Consider the following 27,155-nt stretch of genomic DNA (forward strand, 5'->3'; position numbering starts at 1 on the left):
TTCCTTCCTTCCTTCCTTCCTTCCTTCCTTCCTTCCTTCCTTCCTTCCTTCCTTCCTTCCTTCCTTCCTTCCTTCCTTCCTTCCTTTCTTCCTCCCTCCCTTCCTTCTTCTTTCTTATACCCTCTACCTCTCTCCTATCCTCTTTCCTTCAGTTCCTTTCTCTCCAAACTGCTTTAAATGTCTTTTTCACCTCAGTACTTTGTATAGAGTAGTTGACTAATCAGTCTTTTTCCTTCATATTCCAAGAGGACCAAAAATGACATCCCAATGTCTGGACTAGTGTGCCGGATTGTGATGATTAGACCAATATGAACTTGGAAGGCTGGGCACAAATAGTCCATAGAAACATTTGGAGGAGAGATGTTTCTAAATTCTCACATCCTCATATTTCTTTCAAGCTACTACAATACTGCTTTGCTCAAAGAGCATATTAGGCGCCTAACAAATAGTTATTTTTGTCAGTTTTGGTGCTTACAAAGTATTTTATTGCATCAAATAAGATATATTGATTTTACATAAAACATATATTAATATTCCCATAATTTTCCTATTTTAAAATTGTTAAGCAGTTCCAAGCGTAAGGGTCCTAGAGAAATCTGTTTCTTATTGCCAATAAAATTATTGGTCATAATTTTAATCTCTAAGATTCATCAGCTTGACATTTTACCAAGTGATGTAGAAAATTGCATGTGGCTCAAGGAAGTCATGTAGCTTACTGGCTTTGTACTTGGCAAGGAGATATCTTGAATGCACCTGGGCATCAAGACACTTCCAACTCTGGCCTTCTTTAGTTGGGTGTGATGTTGGTAGCCCATATTTGGGTCCAAATGGTTAAAAGCCCATGTCTGTTTGAACCTTTTTTTTTTTTTTTATAATATTTTGTCCTTTCAAAGCAAAGTGAAAACAACTTTGCAGTAAGGAAGATATGCCTTATAAGATGGACTATTAGAATATGAATGAGGGGGTATGAATGGGAGCCATTTATGCCTTTGTAGGTCTTCTACATGTTAATGAGGTGATATTAATATATTTTTTGTCCATATGGTTAACAATTTTAATAGATGGTTAATGAGGCTTGGGAGGCTCCAGCTGAGAGTAGCTTATGGGACATTTGAGTAACTATAATGAGGATTTCTACTTCAGGTGATGGGGTTAGATTCTGACCCACCCCAAAGAAAAGCACAGCTGTGCTTCTAAGGATGGGTTGGAGTTCTCCGTATTATTTTAACTTGATAATGACTCAAATACCTTGTTTGAGCCTCATTTCTAAGAGAGTACCTGTTCTCTTCCTCTCCACTTCCTTTGAGATTTGCATACTTATTGACAGTGAATGCCCATTAAATAGAATGAAAATGCAGACAAGTTGGAGAGGAGCAGGCAAAATCTGGGACTAATGCTTGCAAAAGCTCCTAAGGCCGATTTCATTATCAAATCTAGTCTAATTACTGGCTCTAGTTTTGTTCAGAGGCATGAATAGTATTTTTTTAAATAGGTATTTTAAAAATATCTCCTTCACTAGTTGGAGAAATTAAGAGCCTACAGAGTTTCAGAGAAAATGATGCAAATTCATCTTGTCTGGACTTGCATAATCCTCAGTCCTCAGTAAGTAAAGACATGTGTAGCTTTTCTAAGAAAAATGATCTGCTGTGGAAATGATGGAGAAATTCATTTGGTCATGAAATAAAAATCCATGTCCTCATTTTTGTGTGTGAAAATAGGGAAAGAGAGCATGTAGGAGTGTCTTTAAGGATCAGGTACTTCTTGATTCTGTAGCACAAGATGGTTAGAACCATCCTTTGACTGAAAGGTCTAGGACAGAGTCTCAAATGGAAGTTTTCATATCTGGAACAAGGCCTATAAATGCTGCCTTCAGATAGGAGTGAATTAACCCATGGTTGGTGGGAAGCTCACCCCAGGGTGCCGTCTGACAGCTCCTAATTTTAATCAATTGTTCTTGCTAAAGAGAGCAATATAGAATAGTGGATAGCAAACTGAATTCAGAATCAGAATTAAGTGCATCCCCTGACCCCTTCCTCCCTCCCCAATCCCAATCATACTACCCAATGGATGTCATTTAACTTCTTTATTCTCTATGCAATTTTCTAAGACAGGTTATTTATTATGATTATTATATGTATAATAATCATAATAAATAATTATAAATTATAGATTTTTCAATATAATTGGTTTCCTTTGTAATACTGTGTATTTTATTCTCTGCATTTAAAAACTTTATTCTAAGAAAAAGTTCATAGGCTTCACCAAGTCTGACAATGGGGTATTCAACCCTAAAATATTTGCTGATAAAAAGTTTCTTTACTGAAAATTCTCTAAATTAATGAACACCCCCCCCAAAACAAAGCAAAACAAAAAAATGGACTTATAGCTACTATGTTCTATTGTTTCTTTGCTGCAGATAGAAAGTGTTTTCAGCACTATGGGGCAAAGCCCTTAATTTTGAAAGGGTCTTGGGTCATCATCATGGGTCAAAGTGAAGGTTAGAATCTGTCTTTATTTAAAGCATTTACTCATTCTTACTAGAACTACTATAGGTCCTTATTCAAAAGAAGGTTTGGCCCAAGTTAAGACTGTGAAATCAATCTTACCTTCTTTCTGTACCTTCTTTAAATCAATTAGGATAGAAACAGTACTCTTTGAGAACTGTGACTAATAGGGCAAAGTAGTAATTAGTTTTTACAGAGTGATGTTGTCAGAACAAATGAGATAATGGATAAGAAAACACTATGGCTTTTTGTGAGAAAGGTATTATTATAAGAAGAGCTTTTGTGTGTCCGCTTGACTGAGTTTTCCTGGTTCTGGATGTTTCTGAAAATACATTGTTAATTAAGGAAATGTAGTATCAGTGTTTTTTATTATTAAAATAAGGAATTAAGCAACATTGAATCTTAACTGTAAAGGAAAATAATCACCATTTTTGTCCAGAGCACAGATTGTAGTTGGTTGGAAATAGTTTTATGAAGACATTTTTCGCCTATGGGTCTCATAAAAAACATGGAATTTTTTGTGGAGAGAAGAAACTATGCTCTTTCCTTCTTTACTCCAATGGTACTGGCGAACTGGGCTGCCAATTAAGCCCTATTTAGTTGGCCTGATGTTAGTTGTCAGCTTTTACCATTTATAGAACACACTAGGTAAGGTTTGAAATACACTTTATATTTATTATCTCATTTGGTCCTCATGACAACTCTGAGAACTGAGGTTATTATTATTTTCCTTATATTAGAAATGAGGACGTTAAGGCTGAAAAAATTTAAATGCCTTGCTTAGAGCCACCCAATAAATATCTGAGGTCAGATTTCAACTTCCCAACTCCAAACCCAGTGCTCTGTCTACTGAACCACAATAATCCCTTCGGGCAGGGATGATTAGAAAACCTTTACAAAGAGGTTAAGAAAATAAAATGTCTGGTTTGGATTTAGGATGGGGAGAACAGCAGAGAGGATGGCCATCCCAAGCAAGGACAACTGTAGTAACAAAGTCATCGAAGTAAATTTGGATCTCATCCTCCTAGAGTTAATATTGAAAAACTTTAGGTTCTTAAACTTAAAATTTAAAAAATATCAACAAAGCTGTGTTTTAAGGAAAGAAGGAAGGAAACAAATATTTATTATGTTCCTTCTATGTGTCAGTCACAGTGCTATGGACTTTTACAAATATTACTTGTTTGATCCTAACAGCAATTCTGGGAGGTTAGGTGCTATTATTTCCCCCATTTTGGCAATTAAGGAAATTGAGGTTGACAGATTAAATGACTTGCCCAGGGTCACGCGAGGTTAAGCAGATATGAAGGGTTGGAAAGTCTTCATTTGAAGTCTTGGCTTTCACCAGAGGACTTGCACATGTCCCAATGTTGTCATTATCTTGAATTAGAGTTTATTCATTCTATTAGAATACAAACTCCATAATGGTAGGGCTTCATTCTTTGCTTTTGTCTGTTTTTTTTTAGGAGTGGTGGAAAACAGAATACATATAAATGCTTTCTGATAAATTGGTAGAATCTTTGGAAGATTGAGAAGGTAAAAACCATGTTGGAATGGCCAGTACTCTCATCACTCTCTTTTTCTGGTCAGGACATGTCTGGGATGGAATGAGAAGGAGAGGAAAAGAGGGAAGAATGAATGCTATCAATCCAAATTTCCTTTTCTTCTCTACCACAAGCTGGTTTATAGGCAGAGCCTGCAAAATTCAAATCAGAAAAAGTGGGAGTGAGGAAAGAGTTCCAATTTATATTGTCATGGCATGAGAGGAAAGCATGGAGAATTTGGAGCCAAAGGACCAAGTTAAAATTCCAGCTTTCCTACTAACTATGTGACCTTAGGCAAGTCACCGACCCTCTTTTGATCTGAGTTTCCATATTTATAAAGTGAGGCAGTTGAGCTGTATGACTTCTGAGGTTCCTTCCACTTTTAGGTTTATTATTTCTGAATGTGAAACCCAGGAAATTACTCAATATCCTATAATATTCAGAATCACAGAGCTAAAAAGAAAATTTCTTCTTTTAAAAAACAATATTTTATTTTTCCTCTATTACATGTAAAAACAATTTTTAACATTCATTTAAAAATGTTTTAAGTTCCAAATTCTCTCTCTTCTTCTGACCTTCTTTCCCTCACTTCTTTCTTGCCTTCCCCTGTTCCTGACATAAGCAATCTGATATGGATTTTACATTTATAATTTCAAAGTTATCAAGTCCATGTTTTACAAATGAGAAAACTGAGGCTCATTGGAGAGGTTTTAGTGATTTGTTCACGACCATTCTGTAAGATAGTGACAGAGTAGGGACCTTGTCATCCAAATTTTAGATCAATGCAGTGGCTCCCACTGAGCTATTTTCATTGTGGAGTTCTCCTAAGTAGTTTGTCAAATAGAAAAAAAAAATGGTTGTTAAGAATTCCATATTAGACCAAAGTCACATGGTCAGCTTGCCCTCTTGATTTTTCATCCTGTTCTTGGTCTATGATTTTGCTTTTGCTTCTCCCCAAATTACCAGTATTTGAGATTTAACCCTAGTTAATAGATCGGCTATATGAAACTTGAAGGCATATAAGTAGTCACATATTTCTGCTTCAGACTATAATCACAGATGGCTATTTCCAAGAAACTAAGCAGATGTAATTCTGGATACAAAGGGCAAGTGTCTAATCTCAAATTGAAATTCAAAGGCAGATTTGAAAGAACATTGCTTTGTGTAACATCCCACAAGATTATGGTCTTCATAACATTTTCTATATAGAAAATTATTTGACTTATTCTTGATCAGAGAATGTAAGTCAGGACTCTGCTTCTTCCCAGGTGGTTTCTTAAGCAAGAGGTAGGGGTTTGGGGGAGACGGAGCTCCTGCTAGGAAAACTCCCTCCAGAGGCACAGAGGGACTCTTTCACAACTTATATTCTTAGACAGTTGCCTGGTACAATGAAAGCTTAGATGACTTATTCTTTGCCACATTGATGGAATATGTCAGAGCAAGGATTTGTACTTCCTAAGCTAGTAGATGTATTATGACACATAGCCTCTCTGATACAAAAAATTAAAGTTTGTTTTTAAATGGAAATTTTACATATACCCTAAGAGATCTTCCCTCAACCCCCCCAATATCAATCTTTATTTGTCTCTTCTCATAATGGCATTTCAGTAAATTTAATCTGATTTAACCCATCTCCCAGAGCAGTCTGTTAAAAAACTAGTTCAAGTATGTTTAAGGAGATTGTTTTCATCACATCACTCACTACCTTTAATTTGATTTTTTTTTATCTCTTCATGGATTTTCCTAGAAAGATGGGTTTTACTTTAGCCCAGAATTTTGAATTTATTACCTTCAGATTTATGTGGCATGAACAAGACCTGATGTTCTCTCTAACAATACTCATTACATTCAGACCATTGAGTTTTTATTTATCATGACTTCAAACCAAGATTCTTTATCACCTTTGCACCAAGCAAGTAATTAATTTGCTTATTAACTTCCAAATGCTTCAGGAGAAATAAGATTTTTGGGAGTTAGTTCTCGTTTGCTGAAAATATTGGACTGGTTAGTAAAGCAGCTAATTATAGTTAAGCTACTGGATGGCCAAGCTTACTCAAAGGGATTGTTTGAGTTTTGAGATATGCATATATGACCTTCACATTCTGAGAAGAGGGAACATTTTTTACAAATATCCTTCAATCTCCTTAGATTAGCGTTTACTGTGTGGGGTAAAATGTACTTGTCTATGGGAAAAATTCTCACAAAGACAGGGCAGGACGTTAGGGGAGGAGAGGTTTAAGAAAGGTAAATTCTGGAAAAGAAAGTTAAAAAAAAATCAATACTCTGTACTCGAATAGAGGGAGAGAAATCCCAAATTTCTCGCCAGTTTTGAGTCCACTGTATCTCAGATCTACTGGAGTCGGAGATTCCTGGCATATTTTTAGGTCTTGGTGTAGCAAGCCTTCAAGGTTGAACTCCTACAAAATAATTACATAGTTCTGCCACAGAGAGGGGGTATTTATTGGATGGAAATAAGCATGTAGCCTATAGTGAAATTCTTAGTTCAGTAACAAACATAGCAATCTATCAAAATGACTCCTATGTAATGAAAATGGAATCCTTAACGATAATTCCAAACATATAAAAACATAGCTGTCCTTATAGAAAAGGTTATAATTTATTGCTTTTTCAAAGTCCAGCTGGGCATATCCAGATGTAAAGCCAGGAAGACTTCTAGTTCATAGTAAAGAGAAAGAAGAAGATATAGAAGCAAAGGAAAAGGGAAATAGAAAAAGAGGGGAGAGAAGAGAGAAAGGAAAATAGAAAATTCTGATTGTTCTTTTGTTTTTCAGAAGAGTAGGTTTCTGCTGAGAAGTTGGGGGACCTTGGTACTCACGAGTTTCCTTACTGCTTTATCATTTAGCAGAGGAAGAAACTAGGATTGGGCACCAGTTCAGATTGTTGGTGCTCCAAGAATCCTCCCAAACTAACCTTAAAATAGAACTTCAAAATGACTGAAGTTATCTTAGAACCAACAAGGAGATGGAGTGAGGGGGCTCTCCTGTGGAAAATAACTTGAAAGGCAAGCAGAAATATTCAGTTCTCATGGGATAAGAGGGAACTAGAAGTAAAACTGAACACAGAGTAGAGTTAGCCAATCACCCTCTACTGCTACACCAGGGATTAGCCTGGGCATAGGACAATTTAAGGATCCTGGGACCTTGCCTAAGTCAATAGCAGGGCACCCCATACCCACCCCTTGAAGTCCTAAGTCATGGCACCAGCCCTCAGTGAGTCCCCAAAATAGTGCTTGACCTTTTCAAGTCTGTGGTGAAGCCACTAGCCCTAGTCAAAATAGCTTACAATGCTTTAAGTCTAATTGTCCTGCTAATTGTCCATTTTATAAGGCATATCTTCCTTACTGTAGCCAAATAGTTGTTCTCACTTTGCTTTGAGAAGACTAAATAATTTTTAAAAAAGAGGTTCAAACAGAAATGGGCTTTTAACTATTTGAACCCAAATATGGGCTACCAATATCACTCCCAACTAAAGAAGGATAGAATTGGAAATGTCTCAATGCCCATGTGCATTCAAGATATCTTCTTGTGCATTCAAGATATCTTCTTGCCAAGTACAAATCCAATGAAGAAAAGAGTGCCATAAAAAATAGAACAGACCAAATAGAAAAGGAGGATCAAAAGGCCATGGAAGAAAATCAATCCTTAAAAATTAGAATTGGGCAAAAGAAGCTAATGATTTCTTTTTTTTCTTTATTTGTTCTATTCTTTATTAAATCTCAAACTTATATGAAGATTTTTTATGAAGATTTTTTACTTTTTAGAAAATTTTTCCATGGTTACATGATTCATGTTCTTTCTCTCCCCTCCAAAGAGTCACCAAGCCAAGGATAAAATACTTCATGCAGTCAGAAAGAAACTATTCAAATACCGTGGATCACACAGGACCTAGCGGCTTCTACATTAAAGGATTGAAAGGCATGGAATATTATATTCAGGAAGGTGAAAGATCTGAGTTTACAACCCAGAGTCATCTATCCAGCAAAACTGAGTCTATTCTTTCAGGGAAAAATGGACATTCAATAAGATAGAAAATTTCTAAGCATTCCTGAGGAATAAGCCATACCCAAACAAAAAATTTGAAGCCCAAACACAAATTACAAGAGAAGCCCCAAAAGGTAAATAAGAAAGAGAAAACTTAAAGACTCATTAAGTTCAAAGTGATTATAAGTCTACATGGAAAGAGGATTTCTGTAATTCTCAAAAATTACCTTTAGTAGTGGAGAAGATAGAAGGAATTTATCCAAAAAGAGTGTGAAGAAGTAAGCTGATTATGATGATATGATATATATATAAACATGATAATTTGGAACAATATGTATGTGTGATGTGATAAGTATGCATATAAATGATATGTAAAAAATCAATCAAGGGCTGAAAGGCAGGGTTGCACTGAGAGAAAAGGGGAGGGAGAGATAGAATAGGGTAAATTATATAATATAAAGAGGTATGAAAAATCATAGAGAGGGGAAGATAAGGGTGGTGATGGTCAATGTTTAAACTTTATTCTCATAGTAAAGGGCTCAGAAAAGGTAAAACAAGTATACTCAGTGGGGTATAGAATTCTATCTTAACCCACAGAGAAATAGAGGGGAATAAGACAAGGGAAGAGGGAAGTAATTGGAGGGAGGGGAAGTGGGGTGTGTGTGACAAAAAGCAAAATACTGGTGAGGAGGAATAGAGAGAAAGGGAATAGAGCAGCATTTAAAGGGGACAATATGATGGAGGGCAATACACAGTTAGTAATCATAATGCTGAATGTGAATAGGATGAACTCACCCATTAAATGGAAGGTGATAGCAGAGTGGATTAAAAACCAGAATCCCACTATATATTGTTTATAAGAAACATATTTGGGACAGGGTTACACTCCCAGATTCAAGGTAAAAGACTGGAGCAGAATTTATTATCCGTCATCTAAAGTAAAAAAAAAAAAGCAGGAGTATCAATCAAAATGCCAGACAAAGCTAAAGTAGAAATTGATTTGATTAAAAGAGATAAGGTAGGAAATTTCATCTGAATGATCCCTTGACATTATGTACCATAACTTTTAAAATAATTTCTTCATTTCACATTTTGTTACTCTTCTTGGTAATGTCATATAATACTGCTTTTGAAAATAGCTCATTTTTGGTTGTTCTTGATAATATATTCAATGTCTATATCTATTTATCTAACAATGGAAATCATTAAGCCAAAGAGCATGATTGTTTTTTGTACTTTTTACTACAGACTTTCCCCCAAAAGATTCTATATTTGAAATTCCACAAAAATGAATGACACAGTATACTTATTTCATCACCACCCCTCTTACAGTAAATTTCATGGTTTTCAATTATTTCCACTAATTTGATAAGTATGAAGAAGAATCTCAAAATTGTTTACATATTTGAGCATTTGAGGTTGAATTTTTTCAAGCAATTACTAACAATTTTGTTTCCTCTTTTGAAAATTATTATATTTGATTGCTGGGGATTAGGGATTTAATATATTTTACATGTCAAGTTTTTATCCAGCTCATTTCCATTACCATTTCCCCCACTAGGTTATTTTTCTTTTATCTTCTACTTATATCATTCTTGAACAGATTTAAAAAAAATAATTTAATGTAGTCAAGCATATCTCTCTTGTTCTCAATAATTCTTTCCATTTACTGGATGGAAAGAATTTACCTCCCCTTCATATTTGAGAAATGTATTTTATTTGATTTCTTTCTATTTTAAGGGCTTTTTTAATGTTTAAATTTCCTATAGAGGAGAATTCACTGGGGCATACAGTATAAGTTGTAGGTACAAACGACTTTCCTGTCAAATTGACAATCATTTCCCCAAAGAACACTGGTTAATAATGACTTTTTTCCCATTAAGGCATATTTTCAGTGGAAACATATCTTCAATTTTTTAAAATAGAACTCAAGAAATCTTTTTGCCATTAGTTTTGCCTGAAGCATTTGTACTTCCTAAACCACAGTGCCTACAACCAAGATTTCTGAAGGGTTAAATAATTCTCCTAAACTTTGTCATTAAAGGTGGTTTACAATTTCACAGGAAACCCACAGATCTTTATGAATCATCTTAAATTAATTTCAAAGATGTTCAAAGTGATTGCTGAAAACCTGATAACATCAACCTATGATCCTCCAAGAAGAGTATAAAGTGGTGAGAGGTAAAATGTAGTTAGGGATTAAAATCACGTTATGAGATTAGTAAAGCAGAAGAGAAAAGGCAAGCCAGAGCAGGCAAATACTTTAATAGTGTTGCATTCTAGTCATCTGTACTGAGACTTAAAATGTTAGTATCTTTTTTTGTTAACATTTTTACCTGTAACAATATAACATATAACAATAATATAATACAGATGATATGTAATAAATAAATTTATCCAAGAGAAACAAATTCCCACATTAGCTATGTCCCCAAATCTGTCTCATTCCTTTCCCTCCCCTCCCTTTCAACCTTCTCCCCTCTTTAGGAAGGCAGGTAATATGATATAGGTTGTACATAAATTATTGTATAATGCATATTTCCTTGTTCATCGTGTAGCCAAACAAGACACATCCTTGTTTACACTGGAGAAAAATTCATGGCAGAAATAAAGTGAGGAATGGCATGCTTCGATCTGCATGAACTTCATCTGTTCCTTCTTAAGGACATCCTTTTTTCATCGTGAGTCTTGGAGTTTTCCTTGATGTTAATATCTTTTAAGAAGTTGGAAAAACAAGTTTGAATGGCAAGATGATAAACACAGTAGATGATAAACTATTTGATTAGGGTAAAGATGGGAGAGGAACTTTAAAGACTCTGAGCAGGTACTAAAGAGATGAGCTAATTTTGGGACAAAATAAATTAATGAAGCAAAATAACAGTCAGTGGAATCCGACATAGAAAAATGGAAAGTGAGGTACCTGGCAAAACAGGGTTGAATGACACGTAAACACTCGGACTTCTCAATTGGTTGGAAAATCTCCCAGGAAAAGGCACAAATAGTCAACCTGGGTAGGTCAGAGAGGAAGCCCGGAAAGACAGAAAACCTTTGATTATTGTGGCTTGAAATACTTCCTTGGAATGATAAGTACAGAGTACCTCAAAGAACCAATGGATATGCATGGAAAAAGCAAAGGGAAAAAAATAAGGAAAGGGACTTTAGCGGGTGATCTTTATTGCTGTTCTTGTGTGTTTAAAGATTACTTACTAAGTCTTTACTGTGTTCAGGAATCTTTTGGTGTCAGGCATTCACTGAATTACAAGAAAGAAATGACTTTGCAATCTGAAACTTTTTTCTCCTTATATTGTCTGCCTTAGTGATCAGCAATCTGAACCTACTTTCTGTAGACTTCCCTAAGGTCCTACTTATCGGGATTCAAAAATGATTGGGATGCTGCATATACATAGACTTCATTCTCCTTTTTGCTCCATCAGTATCCATCTCTAGTTCTTTGCCACAACTATGGTACAATTTTCTTTATGATGACAGCAGGAAATCTGCTCACAGGCACATTTGCAATAAGATGTTTTTATGCTTTTTTCACCAGGAAAAGGGTCTAAGATAGACAGAATCTCTCAAGTATTTTTTCCCTTAGCACATTTCTCTGAAGAAAAAAAAAAGATACTAAAGACACTTGAATGATTTGAGCAGATAACCCTCTAAGTGGCCAGGGAAAGGAAATTAATGTCAGTTTTTTTAAAAAATCACATTTATTTATTCTAGCTTGGTTCACCACACTCCATTTCACTGTTTGCTTAATCTCAGCATCTTGTGGCTGACAAATGATTTTCTTTACTCTAAATATTCTGAAGCCAAATTCATCATTGGGATACAGGTCTAGTATCAATTTTTTAAACTCTTATTTTCTGTCTTAGAATCACTAATAATTATTGGTTCCAAGGCAGAAAAATTGGGTAAGGGCTAGGCAATGGGGATTAAGTGACTTGACCTGGGTCCCACAGCTAAGAAGTGTCTGAGAGTAGATTTGAACCCAGGATCTCCCATTTAGGTCTGACTCTCAATTTTCACTGAGCCACCCCATGTATTTCAGTTTTAATAAATGTATGCATTTCAAGGCAACACACCTGTCTCTTTGCTTTCAATCTTTACTAATATTCAATATACTCTCTTGCCCTTCCCAGAAAAATGGCCATTTCCCAAGATTCTGTACTCAGTTCTCTTCTCCTTTACTCTTTCTCCATTAACTCTTACCTCTTGAGTAGTTGGCTCTTAAATCTATTTAATTAATGGCCCTTTGTAGGTAGGCTCTAATCTGTGCCCCTAGCCTGATACCTCTTCTTACCTCCAATCTTATTTTCCTACTGCTTATTGGACATTTCCATGCAGATGGCAAAATTTCAGACTCAGTATATCCAAAACTGAATTTATAATCTTGTTCCCTAAACCAGGATTTCTTCTTTTCTACAAATAAATACCATGATTTTCCCTGTCACCCAGACTGGAAACTTATTCATCTTTGCTCTTTCCTTTTTCTCTTTTTCCTTTAATCTAGTAAGTCTGTTCACCAAATTGATTTTCATATTCCCCCTGTCCAATCTTTTCCCACTGTCCCTATCCTACTTCAGGTCTTCACTTTCTCATGCCCAAGCTATTTCAGTAACTTCTGAGCTGCTTTGATCGACCCTAGTCCTTTGTCCCTCTTCCCTCTACATTCTGATTCATCTTCTAATATAATTGTATACTTACAAGTAATTGTAAGCACAATAATCTTGTATACATATCCCTCAGATCAGATCACTCTTCCCATCAAAAAACCTTTAATGACCTTCCCTAGATGCTTTCATTGTCTACTGAATAATGCCCAAACTTCTTAGCTTATCATTCAAGGACCCTCATTCTAGGCTTCGACATCATACTAGTCCCAGATGTGCTTATTATTGTGAAGGTTGAAATGGTATTAAAGGGAATATAATCAGAGATCACACTAAGTGTACACTTAGAGGAGACTCATGACGGAAGCAAACACAATTCCCATGGTGGGTGTCTTATGGGTTATAAGAATGTATAAAAGAAAAAAAAAAGATAGATGTAGCACTTGCCTGAAGTTGGGAAGACATGGATTTTAATCCAGTCTCAGACACTAGGTCTGTGACCTTGAGCAAGTCACTTAACTTTTACTTGCCTCAGTTTCCACAATTGTATGAAGAAGAAGAATAACATCAACCTTGCAGGTTTTTTGGGAGAATCAATAGAGATAATATTGGCAAAGTGCCTGGTACCTAGTAGGCACTATTTAAATGCAAACTATAATGATGCTGATGCTGATGATGAAAAGCATAGGAAAAATCTCAGATCCTATTAATATAAAAATAATTTAGCTGGGAGAACATAAACAGTGAACTATATGACAATTTTCTTATCTATATAAAATTTTTTTTGGCATACTCCACACATATTTAGGCCAGTCTTGATGAGGGTATTTAATAGGGAATAGGCATATTTTGCAAGTGATATTCTATAGCTGACTATATCTTTGTCATCACACAAAAGAATGAAAGATAAAAAGAATAACAGTAAATATAATAGTGTTAACTGGAATATATAGGTCTTTAAAGCTTAGAAAAAATTTATAAATATCTCATTTTATCCTCATCATTGTTATGACAGGTAAATATTATTATTCCTATTTTACAGGTGAGGAAACTGAGGCTTGCAGAGCTTAAGTGACTCATTTCAGGGTCATGCAAGTGAGTGACCTGAGACTGAAATTGAAATCAAGACATCCTGACTCGATCTAATGCTCTATCTATTGAATCATCTAGCTTATTGTTGACCATACAAAAACTTTTTTTTTCTGCCTTAATTTGCATGCAAGATAAATTTCAGGAATGGTTTATGGTTAAAAAACTAAAACCAAGCCAGAACAAAAGGGCGCTTTCTTTAGGAAAGTAGTAATTAATAAATAAAATCAGATTGCGTTTGAGAGGATCCAATTTTACAGTCTTCTAAATCTCTGGAAGTATTGCAGCTTTGAAGCAATTTTCATTGTGGAAACGTTCATTTTAGTATTGTTACTAGGTGCTTTCAGGGGAGAGATATTGATTGACACAACAATGTTCTATGTTGCATAGAAATTGTATTGGAAGCACTACAATATTAAATCGTAGATTAAGTGAATTTTGACTGAAAAATCACAAGGAAGGAAATGAAAGGAAAGGCAATTTAGAAAAGGTATATTTTCATAATGAATAATTTAAAGTGATTCCCTTCTACCTACCAAACAGTCCAAACTCCTTTATTAGACAGTCAGAATTGCCCATACTCTTCTCTCTACTGGCTTTTGACCTTAACTTCCCTTTATCCTCTTTTATGTGTACCTGCCTATTATTATTATTATTATTATTATTATTATTATTATTATTATTACTCTGACTGAACTGGATTTTTCTTCAACATAATTCACTTTCCCTTACTCCACACATTGACTCATTTTCTTCTCTCATTTTTCCCCTACTTTTTCTACTTTTCTTACTGCTCTCAGGCTTCATCTCCCTCGTTTAGTTCATTTCATTTTAATTCAATTCATCATTTAGTTCAATTTGGTTTTTCCCATTGGCTGGGGTGGTTTACCTGGGTGTTGCTTTTGTGTAAGCTACAGCTTCTTGGAGCCACAGTTGAGATGTCAGAGAGGGGAAGCAGCCCTGAAAAAGACTCAGTAAGCCCTCACACCAGAGACCAAATCCCCCCCCCCCAATACCCTGTGTATGCCCCATAGGCTTACTAAATACTAATTAAATGATTTAATGAAAATAATTAGAAATGTGTTAATTCTAATGTGTAGGCTTTTAGAATTTATAGTGCTCTTAATTTAACATAACTCTCTTATTTTGCAGATGAGAAAACTGAGAACTAAAGAGGTTAAAAGATTTGCCCCAAATCAGAGCTAGTCAGGGATAGATTTGGAAATGAATCAATCAGTCATCAATCATTAAACATTTATTAAGCACCTATTATATGCCAAGCACTGTACGAAGCACCAATTAATCAATGAACATTTATTAGGTACCTATTATGTACCAGGTTCTGTGCTAAGCTCTGAGGATACAAAAAAGAGTCAAAAGACAGTCCCTGCCCTCAAAGAATTTACAGTCTAGTGGAGGGAGAAATTTGCAAACAAATATATACAAGGCTAGCTATGTACCAGGTAAGTAGGAAATAATTAACAGAGAGAAGCCACTGGAATTAAGAGAGGTTGGAGAAGGCTTCCTGTAGAAGGGAGTTTAGTTGGATCTTAAAGGAAGTCAGGGAGCTCAGTACTCAGAACAGAGGAGGGAGAGTAGTCCAGGATTAAGGGACAGCCAGAGGACTAAGAAAGGAAATCTAAGCTAAAAGCCAACATGGCTTGATTAAAAAAAAAAACTCAAAACAAAAACAAAAACAAAAACAAAAACCCACCACCACCACCAAGAACAACAACAAAACCCAAGATGGATTGCACCAGGCTAATTTCTTTTTGTAACGAGGTAATTCTATTGGTAGACCAGGGGAATGCCATGATTATATCATGCCTAAATTTATGCACCGCCTCTGACAAAACCTATCACATTATTCTTGAGGAGAAGGTAGAGAGATATTGGCTAGATAATAGTCTACTTAGATAGAATATGTAATTGGAAAAGAGTCATTAGTAAGCCAATACCAAGTTTTGTTTTGTTTTTCTGAAGTGAACAGGATACTTTTAATTTTTTTCCTTGTTTATTTACTTCTTTCTGTTTCTTTTTTTGTCCAGAGTAGTTATAATTGTTTTCTGACATTTTGCAATCTGTTTTTTCTCTTTCTTTCCCTTCCACCCTTCCCCTTTCCCCAACAAGGCAGGTAATACAATATAGATTGTACATATGTTATCATACAATGCATATTTTCATGTTTATCATATTGTGAAACAAGATACTTATTGCTTACACTAGAGAACAATTTGTAGAGGAAATAAAGAGAATAATGGAGCCAGTGCCAACTTTGAGGCAGGATTCTAGTGCAGTGCACCAGAGATATTTGCTTAGCCATGTTCTGTTTGACATTTTTGTCAGTGACTCAATGAAGCCATAAATAGTAATGGGATGTTTGTAAAATTTGCAGATGAAATGAAACTGGGAGGGATAGCTAACAGAATGGATAAACAAGATTGGATCCCCAAAAGATCTTGACAGCCTAGAAGAAAGATACTTAACCTTTTTGTGTGTGTTAAGGACCTCTTTGGAAGTCTGATGAAGCCTATAGAATCCTTCTCAGAATCATCTTTTAAGACACAATTTAAAGAAATGCCAATTTTGACTAAAGGGTAGATGATAATTGTCCCACCTAAATTCGCAGTCCTTGAAATCTATATCCTTAGACCCATAAATGTGTGTGGAACCCAGTTTAAAAAGCCAGAGGCTGGAATATTGGGTAAAGTCTAATAAGGGTTAAAGAATAGACCTATGATTTCATTGGTTCAAGGAACTCTCAGGTAGGGAAACTCTCTCTACAAAAGGGTTAGCACCTTTTGATGCAATTTAAACCCTCTGAGATTGGCTTAGGGCATTGAGAGATTAAATGATTTGTCAAGGATCACATAACCAGTATGTATCAGAGGTGGGACTTGAATGCAAGTCTTTATTAGTGATCATGCCAATACTTTATTCATTATGCAATGCTATATTCCTTTGGTCTAAAGTGATGAGGTTTAATAAGGAGAGTTATAAAACCTTATACCTGGATTAAAAAAATTAACCTCACAGTATTAAACAGGGTGGTAATGTTTTTATTCCGTCATAACAGCTCATCTGAAAAAAAAAAGATTTGGACTGCAGGCTTAATATGAGTCAACACAATTTGGCAGCCAAAAATAGGTAATGTGATTTTGAACTAAAAAGAGGAAGCTGAGAATCCAATCAATTCTGCCCTGATAAGACCACTCCTGGAGCAATATATTAATTATCAGATGATGTGTTTTAGGAAGGATGTTGGCAAACAGGAGGGCACCAATAGATTCTCTAATTTCATTCTTGTGAATATGCCCTCCACTGAGGCAGACAGCCAAAGCAACTTGGGAGATCGTCTTTACGGGTTATTGTGGATAAAAAAGTAACACTTAGCATGGGTCGGGGTGGACATGATTGGGGATGTGGACTCGAAACTACCACACCAATGCAACCACCAACAATTTGGAAATAGGTCTTGATCAAGGACACATGACAAAACCAGGGGAAATGTGCGTCGGCCATGAGTGGGGGGAGTGCGGGGGGCTAAGGGGAAAGGAGGAGCATGAATCATGTAACCATGTTAAAAATGATTATTAATAAATGTTTTAAAAAAAAAGTAACACTTAGCAGGCAACCTGATGACTTAATTAGTTTGGTCCTGGGACGACAGATACACTTTGGGTCAATGTTTAAAATTTCCAGGTTGAAGGACCTGCCCAAGTTGGTAGTCTTATTATTGTTCATCCTTTGTTTCCAAGAAGACCAAAGACATCCTGGGGTGATATCTTGACTTGGGTGTGGGTTGGATTTAAGTGAGACACAGTTGAATAAAGTTATCAATCTAACCCTCTCTTCCAGGATTGCCAAAATCCAGTTGCAAGAAAAAAGTCAGGAAGACTGGCGATAGCCAGGGATGCAGTGGATGCCTTCAGAGTCTTAGATGTTTGACCAAGCTCGAAGCATTCTACAGCGCCTGCTTTAGCTGCCTTGATGGCCATTGGAACAAATTGTTCTCATCCATCTTTTCCATTAGGAGAAGTCTTCATGAGCCTGGAGTAAACATCCCTCAACTCACCAATGTATTTGAGACTTGTAGGTTACCCTCAGTCTGGTTTAGGCTGCTTGCTAAGTGCTATTGCTTTTTAGACCCACAGGTGAAAACTGGATACCAAAGCTGGACACCAAAGGCAGTGGGGCATGCCTAAAAAGGGCTCAGCAAGCCCTCACACCAGTGATACTGACTCTCCCAGCATACCCCATACATACATACATACATATATATATATATATACATATGCATATGTATATATATAGAGAGTGAAGACTTGGAACACTCTGGAGTGGATACATATAACTCTATACTTACTAATTCTAAGTAAATGTAACCTAGTCTACATTATTCTATTATCTACTAAATTAAATTTATATATAAGCTAAATATAAATTAAGTCTTAAGTCTTTATAGACTCAGCCTGTGCTAGAATGGTTTCCAATTTTGGTTTAAGCTGCCAAGAGAGGAAGGCTATTCAAAGTTGATAAAACTGCATTACTGAAAATTATAATGAAAAGTTGATTCCTAACACCCCACTTTTCTTCTCTCAACAGTATGGATTTTGAAGACATTTAAAAACATACATACTAGAGAATTTTATCTTTCTTCATGAAGCTCAAGGAATCTGATCAGAATTTACTATAGTATATGGCTTTGAAAAAAAAATATGAACAGTTTCTACCTGTGTGGTAGACATGTTTATTTCATTAGAGTTCTTTGCTTTGACATCCCTAAGGTCATAATTGTGAAATGAATAAATAGTTACTGTAGGAGAAGGAAACAAGAGATGGTTCTCTCCTTGTAATTTTTTTAGATGCTTTTAGGATGCTACTTTCCAAAAAATGTGCCTTGTAAGTGGTTTGTAATAGTTTAATAACAGCAGCACACATTCAAGTAGTTCTTCATGTATACAAGGCACTTTATATACACCGTCTCATTTGAAGGCAATCCAGTAGAGTAAAACATGGGCAGGTATTATCCTCATTTTAATTCTAAATGGTTGCTGATGTTTAGAGAGCACACTGAAATCTTAATGTACTTTCTACACAATATTATGTTTAATATATTTGGGCTCTCAAATATGTTTTTTTTAATATTTTTAAACCCTTAACTTCTGTGTATTAGTTCCTTGGTGGAAGAGTGGTAAGGGTAGGCAATGGGGGCCAAGTGACTTGCCCAAGGTCACACAGCTGGGAAGTGTCTGAGGCCAGTTTTGCACCTAGGACCTCCTGTCTCTAGGCCTGGCTCTCAATCCACTGAGCTACCCAGTTGCCCCTCAAATATGTTTTTGATGGGAAAATTATTATTTTAACTGAACTTTGTTTTCCATTTTTTTCCAATCAACCAAGTAATTCATCAACAAACATTTATTAGGGATTCATTATGTGTCAGTTAGGGACATCTAGGTGGTGTAGTAGACAAATTGGTGAACCTGGAATCAGGAAGCCCTGAGTTCAAATCTTTTCTCAGAAATTTGTTGGCTATATGTCCTAGGGCAGTGTTGGTGAACCTTTTAGAGATTCTGTGCCCAACTGCATCTTCAAGCTGCCTGTGAGTCCCCCCCCCCACACACACACCGAATTACCCCAAACACCAGAGGGAGGAAGTGCTTACACTGGGCTGCTGGACAGAGGGGCAGGGCATGTGAAAATTATCCTCAGATGCAGTGGAGAGTGGAGAACGGAGCAGCCTCCTCTGGCACGCTGGGGCACATGTGCCATACCTTCACCAGCATGGTTCTAAGGCAAGTCACTTAACCCTGTTTGCCTCAGTTATCTGTAAAATGAGCTGGAGAAAGAGACAGCCAACATCTCCAGTATCTTTGCCAAGAAAATCCCACAATAGGACAGGAAGAGTCAGACATAACTGAAATAATTGAACAGCAACATGCACCAGGCACTGTGTTAGGCTCTGAGGATGCAGAGACAAAAGACAGTCCCTCAAGGACATTACAATCTAATGAATTTAATGTATTTTAAAACATTTTCTGAAAAGTCAATATGTTTCACCAGCTACACAAAAAGGTTGAAAACCCCTAATCTAGAAAATATTCCTCATCTTATAGAAGAAGCTCTGATAGTTATTTGCCAAAGACCACAGAGATAAAGAAGGCAAGATACTCTGATTACAAATCAAATGCATTTTTTTTCTAGACTCTACTTCCTCCTACATCAGAGATATCTGAAGAACCACAATGACAAAGACAATTAATGGCTTAGAAATTAATATTGGGATGGAGATAGGAAAAAGGAAAAGAAAGGACATTGACAGCCAGATGGGAAATGCTGAAGGGGCTTAGGGATCCCAATTTGAGTATCACATTCACAACTAGAAAGTGCTTTTATTGAGGTCTGCAGGTATCCATTTGAAAACTTTGTGAAGCATAGTTTTCTAAGGGTACCTGAGGTCTTCTAGCCCAAGAACATGCAAGAATTGAACAAGCCATCAATGAACTCCCTGAGAAAAAATCCCCAGGGCCAGATGGATCCATAAGTAAATGCTATCAAATATTTAAGGAACAATTAATCCTAGGACATGAACGCTCTCAAGCTTCCATTTTTCTGCTAACTTGGTGATGCTGATAGAGGTGTAAGAAGCTGAGATATGAGTGAAATGTCTGCCTTAGTAGCTAAATGTGGTCTCTGCAGAAATCTCTGGATTTAAGTTTAAGAAGAAACAGGAAAATCCCCCTGTGTCTTCTCTCTTCCTAGTTCAGGTAATAGGCTCATAGATCTAGAGCCAAGAGTGACCTCACATCCCATTTTACAGATTAGGAAACTGGGGTCCGAAGAGGGTAAGGGATTTGCCCAAGGCCATATAGCATTAATCACAGCCACAAGAAAACAAACATATTAAAATAGAAGAAATCTCCTTCCTTGCCTGGCCTGATTTCCCTCTCCTGTGTTAGGTAATTCTGGGGCAAGTTGGCCACAGCTAGGGTTGTAGCTAGCCACGGGAAGCTTTGTCAGTTAAAAATGGAATCATTTTTCACTCTGGCTCCTAACCTCACCTGTTTATTCCCAGAGACTCTACTGGGAGGAAAGAACTCTTAGCAACAGAGCCCCAAAGGTCACAGGATTGTGAAATCAGAGTCTACTAGAGATTGTGTTTTAAAGACTTAATCCTACATAAATTCTCAGGAGTATTTTGCCTTGTGGCCACATTTAGGTTTAAGATATGTGATTAGCAGTATTTACTTGTGAGCGTCAATGTTTTCTATATTAATAGAATTAGGCATTTATATTGAAAGCTTTGTTTTGAAAAAATGTCACTGTATTTCTAATGTAGACACTGGCTCTGCAGTCAGAGGTCCTAGGTTCCAATCCTAGCTCTCTTGCTTACTATCTGCATGACCTTAAGGCAAGTCACTTAAGCTTTCTAGTCCTCAGTTTCTTTATCTGTAAAATGAGGGAGCTGGAACACATAACCTTTAACTTCCCTTTCAGGTCAAAATCTTTGCTCATAATAAGGTAATTTTACATTTGCATGGTGCTTCATGGTCTCATAAAACCTTTTTTTAAAAAAAATAGACATTTCCTCAGTGAATCTTCAAACCATCCATCAGAGGTAGCTGATGCTGGCATTAACATCTATTCTACAGATGAGTTAAGTGATAGTTGGGGAAGTGAAATAATCAAGGTCACATAGCTAGTAAATGGCAAAGTAAACCTACTTTCAAATCTCCATCTTCCGACTCCAAATTCAGGACTTTAACATTTTTTATTTTAAATCCTTATTTTTTTTGTCTTGGTAACAACTCTAAGACAGAAGGGCAAGGGCTACCCAAACAGGGTTAAGTGACTTGCCCAGGGTCATATAGTTTGGAAATATCTGAGGTCAGATTTGAATCCAGATTTTTCCATTTCCAGATCTGGTGCTCTTTCTACTTTGTGACCTAGCTGACTGTTTACATTACATGATACTAGTTCTCTATCTACTAATTACTACAGTCAGAAACTCAAAGAAAATAAGGTTATATTTGTTTGTGAATGGTCATACGAGACCTGACCAAGTAAAAAATCAACAAAAATCAAAACAATTTTAACAAAAAAATTGTTAAAAAAATCAACAAAAAGATTTCTAAACCATTTGATCTGAGTGAGCTAAGTAGAAGAAGTAGCAAAATTCTACCCTAGAAGAATATGTCACTTGTCTTTTTCTGTCAAGGCAAAGATCTGAAAGACTCTTTCTCTTTATATGTGATAATGGAACCATTATTTGGCTCATCTTACTTAACTTAGAAACATTTTCATATTTGCCATGAGTATTTTAAAATAACTGATTTATTAACATGAGTGATATTTTCTAGAGTTTATCAAAAAGCCTAGTGGCTCAATTGCAATATTGATCTTGAAAGTTAAGTCGTAGGTGCAATTTTAGATGACATCCATGTGAATGCACAAATAGGCGTGGATTGTAAAGTTAATATCCAATAACTACTTATTATATTTTATAATTTTTTATTAATGATAAACTAACATAAAAAGCTAACTAAAAAGGTACTAACCAGCCCATTCCCAAGAACAAAAAGAGAGGAAGAACTTATACAAAACATGACCACGCAAATGTAGACAAAAGGAAAAGCATTCTAGGTAATACAGAAAGGAAGTTTGGGTAATGTAGTTTTAGGGATTCAAGATATTTCTAACTATTCAATAGCTAGCTGTTCCCAGTGATGAGGAGACATGGGTTCAAGCGAACCCTTGACACTTATTGGCTATGTTAGGCTGAGGAAGTAATTTAAACTTCTTGGTGGCTTAGGCTAGTCCTTAAAACTATAAGATGCAAAAGAGGTACTGATTTGTATTGATAGATGGAGTCTCATTATTGATCGTTCCTTCTACTAATGAAATCCCAAGTTTAGTCTAAAAAATAGAAGTAAAAACAATAAAAGAAAAACAGTGTAGTATCGTGTGGCTGTCCCTGGAGTCAAGAAGACCTCGGTTCAAGATCTGCCTCAGAAATGCCTTAAAAAGAAAAGTTCTTTGGCGTGTCCAAGTCATTCTGTCACGTCAGAAGGTGCTTCCAAATGAGAAACTTAGTCATGCTGGTCATCCGAAGGCCAATAGAAAAACTTGTGATGGGCTTCTGTAGGCTGTACATATTAGCAATAATGAATTATATGTGAGAAGTAGCCTGAAATGCAACATTAAGGATATTTAAGTCTGGAAAAGAAAGTTTTGTATCAAAGACTGAGAGGTAACAAATAGCTTGAATAGTTCATTGATGACAAGAAATAGTTAAAAGATTACAAAAAATAGAAAAAGAGCTAGAGGAAGACTCCATGCATTGAATTGATCCTCAGTAGAGGATTTTAAGAAAGAAATGGACAAGAATCATAGAGCTGATGTTTTGGGGTCACTACCAGTGTAGGGAGTAACTGAGGTGATAAGCTATATAGTGGCAAATAAATTGGAATTGCCAATCTCTTCTGTCTTTTGTTTCTGGACCTGAATTATGTTTGGTTCACTGAAGTTGTTATGTGTGTAGAAACAAGACAGACAAGGTAGCTGGGTAGCTCAGTGGACAGAGAGCTAAGTGTAGAGGTGAGAGGTCTTGGGTTCAAATATAGCCTCAGATACCTCCTAGCTGTGTGACTGGGCAAGTCACTTATCCTGGATTGCCTAGCCCTTACTGCTTTTCTGTCTTAGAACCAATAGATGAAGTCCATGTATAGATTTGATTCTAAGACAGAAGGAAAGGGCTTAGAAAAAGAAGGCAGATAAAAGTGTTAAAAATCAAAAACAAAGAGTTGAGCTTTAATTTATTGCGTGCAAAGTATAGTTTCTCTTGTGTGCTCAACATATTTATGATATAACACTTCTAACAGTTTACATATATGTGTATATATGTATATATAAACTTGTCCATATTGATGGCTTAAAATTAATACCATCACTGGAGGCAATAAAGTGCCTTTATGTGTATGCTGCTAAGCCATATGTGAGGATGAGCTAAATGAAAGCTGTCTTTGAAGGGCATGAAAGTCATTTGAAATGATTGCTTCAAAAACATAAATACTGATCACAAATTATATTCTTCGTAAGGGATAGACTTCATTTTAGAAATGGCTTTTTGCCAGTTTCTGTTTTCTTTTTCATCAAAGGCAGTATATAAAAATTGCAAGTTCCCCAGGATTTGGGCAGGATTGTTACTTTATGTAAATTTCAGAATTTCTTATTACATCTAACTAGCAGTTCTCAGGCTGATAGAAGATGAAAGATAAGGCTAGAGAGAAAAAGGAGAGGACTATGTTGATTTTTCAAAATTATTTAAGAGAAAAGTGGAAAATTAGTTCTATTTACTTGTAGAAAACTATCTATGGGATACTTTATGTTCTTGAAATAATGATTCATTTGCTTGAATTATCTCTCTCTTCCTTGTTTTTCTTTGCTTATCTGAGTGAGAAAGCAGGTGGACCGCAAACCTTCTATGAATTAGACTATTAGAAAGATGAACTGCCATTTTTAAAAATTAGCTCCAATAGTGACAGTAAGTGAAGAGCATATAGGACTAATTCCATAGATGAGGAGAAGTTACTAGGAAGCCGGATGAAGTAGCATAAAGGTAATTTGATGCTAAGGATTTGAAAACTTAGTATAAACCATAAGGAAATTCTCAATGTAGCTCAGGATCTTCAGAGAATTAGAAAGAAACCAATTGTTACCTACTCAGGTAATTGTTTAAAGAGCTTGTTCTCTAGGAATTTTCTGCTTTGATATTTGTATTTGTCATATTTAATAAAGCTATAATTTGTTAATAAGTCTAGTTGTATTTTTGAAAGTATGATGCATATTTTATCTGAAATTCAAACCAAGGCTATATATTCTTCAGATTTCATTTACAAAAATATGGCTAGCCTTATATTTTGACTAATGGGGATAAATTTTTTGTTCAGGTCTTGTTTTTGCATCTCTGTCTCCTTTGGACTAAAGGGGAGAGTTGTGGAGTGTCTATAAGACAAAAGAAAGCTAAGTGGTTCATGGAGGATTGATATCTCAGTGCTAGCTTCTTTTTGCTATAATCATCTAAGTAAATCAGCCACAGACATAATGCCAAATACAAACTAATTGTACCACACTATAGACTGCATTCACCGTTTTCAAAACCAGGCATTTAGCTATGTCTTTCTGGGTATCAACCAGGGTAAAATGTGTGAGTTGCATGTTCAACTGCAGGAGAGTGGGGAAGGTAGAAATTAGGGAATAATAATACCTTTCAGTTGGGAATGAAAGTCTTAACAGAGAAAGCTGGATTTAAACAATTTCTTGAATCCTGGATAAAAAGAATGAGATTGTTGGGACTGGCAGAGAAGAGACGCTATTCTAGACACTGAAATAAAGAGCTTTGCGATCTGAACTCAGAGATGAAAACTGATAAGCTATATTAAGTGTACAAAGACCATCTAAGGAAGTGAAGAATGTTCTGTAGAGTTTGGCTGAGTTTCAGCAATTTGTCTTTGGATGTGGCTCTTAAGTAAAATGAATTTGTAAGAGAATTTTCAAAAGCCTATGTTGTGGTACTTGTAATGCTAATAGTTGACATTTTTGGAGGACTTTAAAGTGTTTAAGTTTTTCCTTCACTGTAGGCAGTGCGATTGTTATGATATCCATCTATAGATGAGATCAGTCTTCAGAGTGAATGCCACTTGCCAAAGATTGTAGTTGGAATGTGATAGATCTAACACACAAATTGAGGGCTTCTGATATTAAGCCCATGCCCTTTTCCCTTAAAAAAATCTTCCATTATGGATTCCCCATGGAATCTTCCACCATGGAACTTCAAATGAGTTCCATTCAGAAGACAATATCATTCACTACTATTTCCTCATTGGTCAGCCAGTAATAAAGAATCACAGAGTTTCAGGATGTGGAAAGGCCCTTAAAAGTCATCTAGTCCAACTTATACTTGACCAAGAATCTTCTCTATAACATTCCTGGGTTCTCTTTGAGGACCTCTATGAAGGATAACTCCCAATCTCCCAACTTAGACCATTTCAACTTTTGACTTCTTTAATTGCTAAGAAGTAGGTTCTTGGAGTAGCCCTACATTTTTCTGCATTTTCCACCCATTGTTATATTCATGAAATTGATTTTTAAAGTCTAAGTGTGAAACTCTATTGTTTTTGTTGTTTTATTGTTCATTTGTTTCAGTTGTATCCAACTCTTTGACTCTTTATGAGGCTTTCTTGGCAAAGGGACTGGAGTTGTTTGCCATTTGTTTTTTCCGTTCGTCTTACAGATGAGGAAACTGAGACAAATAGGGTTAAGTGACTTGGTTAGCATCCCATAGCTAGTAAGTCCTAAGGCCATATTTGAACTGCTACTCTATCCACTGGGCCACCTCGTTACCCAGTAGCAGTATTGATTTCATTATTGTGCCCAGGGAAAGAAGTGGAAAATGGGGGAAGAAGTGGTAAAAAGAATGGGTGGGACGTGTGGTCAAAGGGTTCAGGTGGATTGCTGGAAGCTGTGGGGTTCTGAAGCTTTGGTCTGGGACCAGCTTCATGTAGTGGGCTAGCTGAGTATGTATTCATCTACTCATTCACCAAACTTAGGGGCAGGAGTTCCAAAGTCGAGTGGGTTCAGTATGCTTTGTCTTCTAAGTCACTTAATTCTATTGGAATAAGATGAATCAAAATAATAAATTCTAACATTTCGGCAACATATTTAAGGACAAGGCAAATTGGGTTATCTATTTAATAATGATTTTTTTAAAGAGATAGTATTCAAATCCCTGAATCTTGAAGCCTTAAAGTCTCAGAGATCACCTAGTTTGTCTTTTCTTGAATGGGATTTTCCTTTTTTATAATATTCCTGAAAAATGGCCATCTAGACTCTTGTTAAGGACTCCCAGTCCTTTTGAGGCAGTTTATTGGCTAGGTCTAGGGTTCACTCAACAAGTATTTATTATTAAACACATAGAGTTTGCATAGCATTGTGCTGTGTGCTGGGGATATGAACAAAGAGAGCGAAATAGCCTGTGCTTGCAAGGACATTATATTCTAATGATATGATAGGAAGCTCTTTTTCATACTGAGGAAAATGCCCTGCAATTCCTATCTCTCCCAAGCTCTCCAGTACTGCTTTATGCAATACCAGACTACTCAAGGGATATTTTACATCCAATTCTTTTTTTTTTATAAGAAACCTTACCCTCTGTCTTAGTATCAGTTCTAAGACTAAAGTGGTATGACCTAAGCAACTGGAGTTGTGACTTACCCAGGGTCTCTCATCTAGTTAGTGTTTGAGGCCAGATTTGAAACCAACTCCAGACCTAACAATCTATCTACTGTGCCAACCTAGCTGCCCCATCTGAGTCATCTTTGATTTTATGACTGGGGAGAATCAAAACAC

Source organism: Gracilinanus agilis, chromosome 3, assembly GCF_016433145.1.
Source record: "Gracilinanus agilis isolate LMUSP501 chromosome 3, AgileGrace, whole genome shotgun sequence".
NCBI lineage: Eukaryota > Metazoa > Chordata > Mammalia > Didelphimorphia > Didelphidae > Gracilinanus > Gracilinanus agilis.